The 9,394-nt window shown below is 37.3% G+C and overlaps 1 long non-coding RNA gene across 1 annotated transcript; it reads left to right on the top strand.

The window, feature by feature from the left end:
* The first annotated feature begins 736 nt into the window (after positions 1-736).
* Positions 737-2,558, top strand: LOC128284115 (uncharacterized). The gene is made up of 2 exons (XR_008274434.1): positions 737-815; positions 2,203-2,558. It is a non-coding gene; the product is annotated as an uncharacterized LOC128284115 (long non-coding RNA).
* Positions 2,559-9,394: the final 6,836 nt, after the last annotated feature.

Raw genomic sequence — 9,394 nt, 5'->3', positions numbered from 1 at the left:
AAAAAGTAAAAGTTGTGTTTTAATACCTAAAGGTGTTAAATTGCTTGTATCTTAAATTGGGAGTCTTTAAAGTGAAATTAGGCCATTGAAAGTGTGATGGCCGGCCATGGGAGACAAAATAGTTGAAAAGTCAAAATTAGACAAAATAGTTTTATTATTAACAAATAAAAAAAAAAGCTATCATTTTCTCTTCCCTTCACCGAAATATGCAGCAAAGAAAGGGTTTTGAAGCTGGAAAATTTCAGCAACATATTTCCTTGCTTGTAAGTGATTTTAATGTCTTTGCTTGATGATTTTGTATTTTTGGAACCCTAAAGCATAAGCTTTCATAAGAGGATTATTTTGCAAAATGATGAAGAGTCTAGGGTTTTACTATGAGAGTAAATGTGTTGTTTGCTGTGTTTTTATGGAAGATTATGAGTCCTAGTTGTCTAATAAACAACTTTTGTGAAAGAAATTGCATGAAAATACCTTAAAAAAGGGGTAAATTGCTAAGTTGTAAAATGAGTTGTAAATGTGTAAAATAGTTGAAATTATGAGTTGCTATAGTTATGAAAATGGTTCATCTAGACTCAAGGAGTAAAGAAATGTGATAAAAATTAATTTACGAGCATTGAGGCAAAAGTGCAAATATGCAAAAGTTTAGGGGTCAAAATGAAAATTTGTAAAAATATGATTTTTTGATCTATATGAATATTGTGACTGATTGGTAGGCTAAATGTGATGTTATAGATGATGAAAATTGAGATTTGGACCTAGAACGGAAAGAAATCGATTTATGGAGGAGTATGTCTTTTCACCTTTGTGGTATCGAGGTAAGTTCATGTGTAAATAATGTAGCATAATTGTTATTTTTAAGTTATTGATGTTAAATATATGATATGCTGATTTTTATCATGAAATATATGCTTTGTGGTTATTTTCGAATAAAATGCAAGTTATGTGTATTATCTGTTAAATATAAAGTGCTACCGAGTATTGGTTTCGGTATTTTACGGAAGATGGCAAGGATATGTGTTCGAGGAAAATCCCGTTTGAACCTTAGGAATAGATTAGGATACAAGTGACATGTCACTAGGATGGTTGAGCATCCGAACTCGTTGAGTTGAGTCCGAGTTCACTTATGGATGCGAATGTTCGAACTCGTTGAGTTGAGTCTGAGTTCGTGAGATGTAACTAGGCATCCGAGCTCGTTGAGTTGAGTCCGAGTTCACTTATGGGTGGGTTACATGGTAGCTTGGCTACATATGTGGCACTTATGTGCAAACTTTCCATGTATCCGAATTATATTCCGATGTGTTCAACGGGTAAAATTCTACTCAAATAGAGGAATACTCGAGATGAAAGGGACGTATTGGTAAATGTTGTGAAATGGAAACTTTGAACAGGTATGTACTTAACCCTCGGGTTAAAAACTCGACATAACAACAATATGGTAAGATGGTAAATGAAAATGTGATATGAATGTCTCGGTGATGATTATACAAACGATATTGTATTAATTTTGTGAACAATGATCATGAATGAGTAATTTAGCCTTGACAGATTTGAGTTACTGCAGTAGTGTAACTTTGAAAATACACTAAAAATAGTGGAAAATGAGTTAGAGGCAGAATAAAATATGGGATTAAATCTCAATGAGTCTATTTTCACATGAAAGAAACAGGGGAAAAAAATTCCATATTGTGTGATATTTGAATTTTTGTGAAACAGGGTCTGAATGAATTCGAGATCCCCTGTTCTAACTTTAGAAATTCACCAAAAATTGTACAAAATTATTAAGAGTTATACCTTACATGCATAGATTCCTTATTGAGTCTATTTTTATGGGAAATAAACGACATGGTCGTTGGAATTTTGTACAGGATAAATTCAGTTTGTAGTGCATGTGGGTCGAGTGGTCATACCACAAACAGGGAGACTTTAACTAATAAATTGTACTATTTGGCTTAACCAAAAATTCTGGAAATTTTATGGAAGAAAGAAAAATAAGTCTAGTTTCAGGGAAAATTAACAGAACTTAATTCGTAGTTTCGTAGCTCCAGATATAAATAATATAGTAACTGTTGCTCAGGAAGACAGCTTGTAGTGAACTTGAGAATATGTTGTAAACATTGATAAAACAAGTTAATGAGTTGCTTATTGTTTTCATATGAACTTACTAAGCGAAAGCTTACCCCCCTTCTTTCCCATGTTTTTTAGAGTTTCTAGGTTAGCTCGGGTTGGAGGCCGTCAGAGATATAATCACCCTATCGAGTTAACGTTATCGGAGTAAGTAAACTTAAGTGATTCGAGTCTATGGCATGTATAGGGTTTTAATGTGAGTATGTAATATTATGATTTAGCCAAAGGCATTGGCTTGTTATTAAGGTAGTATTAGTTATGTAAATTGGCCTATGTCGGCTAATATCGTTATGGGCCCATATGATTATTCTTATGCATTTATGTTATTATTTCTTGTGATGTGGCTTACAACATGTATGCCTAGAGATTGAATTGAGATTCATTGATGAGCTAGTAACTAATGCAGGATTAAGTGATTGGTAAATAGTTAATAATGCTTTATGAATGGTTTGTGATGTAATGATAGTTATGTTTAGTATGTGGTAATGATATAGGCAAATTCTATAATATTTATTGCATAAGAAAATAACTTGAGCATAACATGTTTGTAGATGTTTAAGAGCTCATTTATGTCACGTTGTATGTTATTGGATAAGTATGTATCTATGCATATGGTGTGAGAGTGATAAAAGGCTTAATAATTAGCCTATTTCTGGCCACACGGCCTGAGCACATGGGCGTGTGAAGCCTTAACGCAAGAGATTTTTTTAAGTTTTTCATGAGTTCTCGATTGGGTCCCGAACCACTCCAGATGTATGTTTTGGGCCTCGTAAGCCCGTATATGGGACAGATTGTATGTGAAAAGAAAAGTTTTTAACTATTTGAGATTTCATGGCCCTGTTTAGTATGAAAGTGTTAGTAAAAGTCAGGTAGCACCTCGAACCCCATCCCGGTATCGGATGCAGGCGAGGGGTGTTACATTTAGTGGTATCAGAGCATGGTTTAGTCGGTTCTCGGGCTAACCTAGCGTAAGAGAGTCTAGCTATACATGCCATAGTATTACTCGTGATAGTGTGATATCTTTCGGCCCTAACAAAACTGTTGATTAAGACAGGAATGAGTTCCAACCGAGCAAATCTTGATAGAGATAAGAGCAAATCTTTTGGCCCTGTTTAGTATGAAAGTGTTAGTAAAAGTCAGGTAGCACCTCGAACCCCGTCCTGGCGTTGGATGCGGGCGAGGGGTGTTACAGAAAATAACGATAAAGTAATAATAATAATAAACTAAGGAATAATAATAATACTAACGATAATATAAATAATAATAAAAACAACAAGAGAAATAACAACAACAATAGTAATAAAAGAATAAAAGTAATAACAATAATAATAGCAATAATAATAGAATTAACAATAAAATAAAATAAATCAATTTTAATAATAAAATAGCAAAATAACTAAAAGAGGACTAAATTGAATTTAAAATAAAAATTCGGGGCAAATAAATAAAGGGAAAAAAGGGGGGACTAGTCTGAACACGCGAATGACATAGAGGGGCTAAAAGTAAAATTTTCCCTCTTCCTCCAAAATGGCGTCGTTCATATAAGGACCGAATTGAAACAAAGTTAAAATTAAAAGACAAAAATTAAAAAAAGGAAAAGACTGGATTAAAACATAATAGAAATGCGGAAGGATCGCGTGCACAATTATCCCAATTAGCAGAAACACGCGGATCCCACGGTTAAGGGTTGGGTCGACCCGTTTCACCCCCAAAACAACGCCGTTTTGGCAATAAGAAACCCCAAGTGAAACGGCGCCGTTTTGATAATGTTATAAAAGCCTCAAATTTTTTTTTAACTTTCATTTCAACCCTTCTTCTAAAAAAAAAAACCTAAAAAGCTTTCAACTTTCTCTCCTTTCTCCCTTCTTCTCCGGCCAATAGGGCCATCGCCCAACCACCATGGTCGTCGGGCTCCGGCACCGGTGATCGTCGTATGTGGTAGCCGAAGTTCAAGAAAAAAGGGCCTTTCGGCTATTTTAACCTCCTTAAACCCGATTTGAGGCCTAAAATTCCAATATTCAAAGTATAAAAGCCCGAACGAGCGCTCGTCCCTCGACTTCCGGCCACCCTTCATCGGTGGTGACTTCCTCAGGTACGGCCTTTTAGTTTTTTTTAAAACTATTTTTTTCCTTTTTTATTAAAATAAATTCAAGAGAAAAGAAAAAAGGAAACAAGAAAAATAATAATAACAGAATAGACAAAAACGAAAAAAAGAAACAAAAGGGCAAAACCTTTTTAAATCTTGGTTCTATTTTGATTTCCAAAGAAAAATTTCCCCTTTACAATCGATTTTTTTCGGCTTTATAGCCGATTACAATATTGGAAAAATATTGCTACTTTTTCTCTGTTGTTGCATTTCATTTTGGTTTTCTGCTCCTTGTTTGTCCTATTTTCTTGCTGTTTGCAAGTCTCTGGAGGTGCAGGCGATGGGACGGGGCCAGAGGATGGTTGAAAGGTGTCAGACGGCACGTGGGTGAGCGGCGCAAGAACGTGAACAGCGGTGTAGGAGGGACTAGGGTTTCTGAGTGTGAGTTTAGGTTGTTGGGCCATTGGGCTTTTAGGTTTTTTTGTAAATGGACTAAACTTGGACATTTTTATTTTTTGGATTTTGGTTTCTGGTTTATGGGCCCTGGGCTAAATTGGGCCTCTACAGCTAGACCTCTTTTCTCATTTTCGTGTAACGAGAATAGAGCAAAGACTTTAAAGAGGGCCAATTTTGCCTGGTCTTGTAGAATCTTGACTTCTTCGGTGCTTTTCTTCTTCAAGTAGCCTCATTCTAACCCGCTACAACTTTAGTGGGATAAAATTTGCAATGATCTGCTCTACTGCAATTTCAGAGAGATAAGATCAGTAATTTATTGCTTCAATCTGTTCCATTTCAACTTAAGGGAAATAAGATTTGAACTTCAACCTATTCTACTGCTACTTCAGGAAGATAAGGTTTGCTATGATCTGCTCTACTACAACTTCAGAGAGATAAGATCTGTAATTTCAACCTACTCCACTGCAACTTCAGGAAGATAAGGTTTGCTATCTTCAGTCTGCTCCACTGCAACTTCATGGAGATAAGAATTGTTGATTTCAACTTGCCCCACTACAACTTCAGGGGGAAAAGGTTTATGGCTTCAATCTACTCCACTACAACTTCAGGGAGATAAGATTCACCATGGTAGGTTTGATCCGACCTACTGCAACTTCAGAGGTATAGGATTTATAGCTTTAATCTACTCTACTACAACTTCAGAGAGATAAGATTTGCTATTCAGTCTGCTCCACTGCAACTTCAGGGAGATAAGACTTGTAACTTCAACCTGCTCCACTGCAATTTCAGGGAGATAAACTTCAGCCTGCTCCACTGCAACTTCAGGGAGATAAGGTTTGTGGTTTCAATCGCTCCAATGTCATTTCAGGGAGAAGAGATTTGTAGCTTCGATCTACTCCGCTGAAACTTCAAGGAGATACGAATTATAGCTTCGAGCCACGCCAGTGCCATTTCAGGAAGAAGAGATTTGTAGCTTCGATCTACTCCGCTGGAACTTCAAGGAGATACGAATTGTGGCTTTGAGCCGCTCCAACGCCATTTCAGGGAGAAGAGATTTGTAGTTTCGATCTATTCCGTTGAAACTTCAAGGAGATAAGAATTGTGGCTTCGAACCGCTCCAATGACAATTCAGGGAGAAAAGATTTGTAGTTTCGATCTATTCCGCTGAAACTTCAAGGAGATACGAATTGTGAATTCGAGCCACTTCAATGTCATTTTAGGGAGAAGATATTTGTAGCTTCGATCTACTCTGTTGAAACTTCAAGGAGATATGGATTGTGGCTTCGAGCCGCTCCAGTGTCATTTCAGGGAGAAAAGATATGTAGCTTCGATCTACTCTGTTGAAACTTCAAGGAGATACGGATTGTGGCTTCGAGCCGCTCCAGTGTCATTTCAGGGAAAATAGATTTATAGCTTCGATCTACTCCACTGAAACTTTAAGAAGATACGAATTGTGGCTTCGAGCCGCGTCAGTGTCATTTTAGGGAAAAGAGATTTGTAGCTTCAATCTACTCCGCTAAAACTTTAAGGAGATACGGATTGTGGCTTCGAGCTGCTCCAGTGTCATTTCAGGGAGAAGAGATTTGTAGCTTCTATCTACTCCGCTGGAACTTCAAGGAGATACGAATTGTGGCTTCGAGCCGCTCCAATGCCAATTTAAGGAGGAGAGATTTGTAGTTTCGATCTATTCCGCTGAAACTTCAAGGAGATAAGAATTGTGGCTTCGAGCCGCTCCAATACCAATTCAGGGAGAAGAGATTTGTAGTTTCTATCTATTCCGCTGAAACTTCAAGGAGATAAGAATTGTGGCTTCGAACCGCTCCAATGCCATTTCAAGGAGAAGAGATTTGTAGCTTCGATCTACTCCGCTGGAACTTCAAGGAGATAAGAATTATTGATTTCAACCTGCTCCACTACTGCTTAGGGAGATAAGATTCACTGTCTTCGATCTGCTCCACTACTGCTTAGGGAGATAAAATCTGTAATCTTCAGCTACTCCACTATTGTTTAAGGAGATAAGATCTGTAATCTTCAGCCTACTCCACTACTGCTTAGGGAGATAGGATAGTGGCTTAAATCTGCTCCACTACTGCTTAAGGAGATAAGATTTGCCGTATTTGATCTGCTTCACTACTATCTCAAGGAGACAAGATCTACATCATCAGTCTGCTTCCTTGCTATCTCAGGAAGATAAGACTACAATCTTCAACCTACTCTCTTGCTACCTCAGAAAGATAAGGCTGGTGGCTAAAATCTGCTTCCCTGTTACCTCGAGAAGATAAGATTCACCATCTTTGATCTGCTCCACTATTATCTCAAGGAGATAAGATCTTTAATCTTTAGTTTGCTTCCTACTACCTCAAGAAGATAAGACAACAATCTTCAACAATCTTCAGCCTGCTCTCTTGCTACCTCAGAGAGATAAGGCTGGTGGCTAAAATCAGTTTCCCTGCTACCTTGAGAAGATAAGATTCGCCATCTTCGATCTACTTCATTGCTATCTCAGGGAGATAAGATCTTCAATCTTCAGTCTGCTTCCTTGCTACCTCAAGAAGATAAGATTACAATCTTCGGTCTGCTCCCTTGCTACTTCAGGGAGATAAGGCTGAGTGAATCCACCGATGTTGCTATGCAGTCCTCTGGGGGACATGACCTATAGAATCGGTTTCATGTATCTATGCTTATGCCAAATAATTAGGATGCTATGATCGAAATGAATCAAATGCTCCTAACTAGATGTGTTATGAATGATATATGAATGCAGAACTGAGAATAACCCTTTTTAAAATGCTTAAGGTGTCATCACTCGTTGTCTATCAGGGCATTATCACTGATGTATTGCGCTGTAATCTTGTTCGGCTGGTATTCTTGACAGAAAACTCAAAGAAACAATCACATTCTGCTCTGCAAGCTTGCCCCGCTGTAATTTCAAAGTCCCTTCCATTGTACCTTCTGGGACATAAAGTTTGTACCTCCCACTGCAACTTCAGAGGAATAACATTTGGTTTCTTCCATCCATCCTGCTGCAACTCAGGGGTATAGGATTTGTCTCAATTTGATCTGCTACACTATTTCCTGGGTGTAATGACCAGATGTATATGTCTGATATTTGCATTAATGCAGAGTATCAATTTTCTTTTCCTGAGAATGATCCCCTTTTACATTTGGGTTGACATTGCTCGTTATTTTTCGAGGCTGTATCACTGATGTAATATCTTGTCTTTTTATTCAACTGATATCTTTAACAGAAAGCCCGAAGAAATAATCACGATTTGGGCTCTTCTTTCTCAAACATTTCCATCCCTGAGGTTTAGTGAGTTCTAAACAATAATCCTATTTCAGGTTCTTGTATTATTTAGGAACTTCCAGAGTAATATGTGAAACTCTTTTTATGAAAGTATTATTAGCCCACTAATCGTCATTTCAATACAACATGTTTGAAAAAGATCATAACAATGGGCCAAAAGCAAATTAATTAGGAGCATAACTCGAACCAAGTAAGTTAATCAAGGATAGTAAATGTAATTAAGAAGGAAATTTATTTGGACGTATCTTGAAAAGAATAAGGTAATCAAATATAGCCAATTCAAAATGGGTAAAATGGAAAACTAGGTGCTCCAGATATTGCAGCTTGAGCTTCTCTGTACCAAATTCTTGAGGACTATTTTAAGCTCAATCTGTGTTTAGGGGATCCGGAGTACTTTGTTGATGCCCCAAGACGTAGTATACTTCTTCATTGTTAATTCAGGAAAAGCAAGACTACTGTATCCCCACTTTCATCCACATTTCAGCAGCCCTTTTCGGGTTTACAACTCAAATCCCCTTTGGTCTCAAGGCGCTCTTTGCGAGTTTTCACCTCAGCTTCTCCTTTTTCTCTCTTTTTTTTTTGTTAAGTGTTTTTTGATTGAATCTGAATTCACAAGATTAGGCAGGTTCTTGCTATTACCTTGGTCAGTATCGACGCTCTTCCAGAGGAGACCTTCTTTACCACATAAGGTCTTTCCCAGTTTGGCTTACACTTTTTTTTGAGGTCCCTTTTGTATAGAAAAGACCTTTTTCAATATTAGGTTTCTCTTTTGAGGCGAACCTTTTTATTATTTGCTCATGGTGAATATCTTTCAACCTCATTTCTTCCATCAAATTCAACTGATCACATCAGAATTGGATCCATTCGGCTTCATCTAACTTCGGTTCTGACAAGACTCAAAGAAAAGGAATCTCGATTTCAATGGGCAAAACCGCTTTCATTCCATAAACCAATGAGCAATGTGTTACCTCGGCGAAGGTCCTAATCGACATTCGATAAGCATAGAAGGTAAATGGTAACTTCTTTATGCCAATCTTTACAAGCCTAGGTCACCTTTCACTATGACCTTTGTTTTATTTTTTTTATTCTTCTTCTTCTTCATCTTTTTTTGTACTTTTATTTTTATTTTTGGCTGCCTTTGCTGCATTGTGATATGGCGTTTAATCTTTGAATAGACTGTAAGCTTTTGACGTTGTGCAGTTGTATTAGACATGATCCTTTTTGACATTCCTTGTTGGCACTTGATCTTTTTTTTTTTTGGAATTTGATGGCTATCGACTTTGCAACATTGGCATATGAAGCGACTTTCACGCTCTTCGTGAAGTAATCGACAACTGCCAAGATGAATTGATGTATGTTAGACGAGAATGGCCTGATAACATCTATGCCCCACATAGAAAAAGTCTGTGAAGAAATGGATG

The sequence above is a fragment of the Gossypium arboreum genome, chromosome 2 (assembly GCF_025698485.1).
Source record: "Gossypium arboreum isolate Shixiya-1 chromosome 2, ASM2569848v2, whole genome shotgun sequence".
In the NCBI taxonomy this organism is placed as follows: domain Eukaryota; kingdom Viridiplantae; phylum Streptophyta; class Magnoliopsida; order Malvales; family Malvaceae; genus Gossypium; species Gossypium arboreum.
This window is presented reverse-complemented; position numbering and strand designations above follow the sequence as displayed.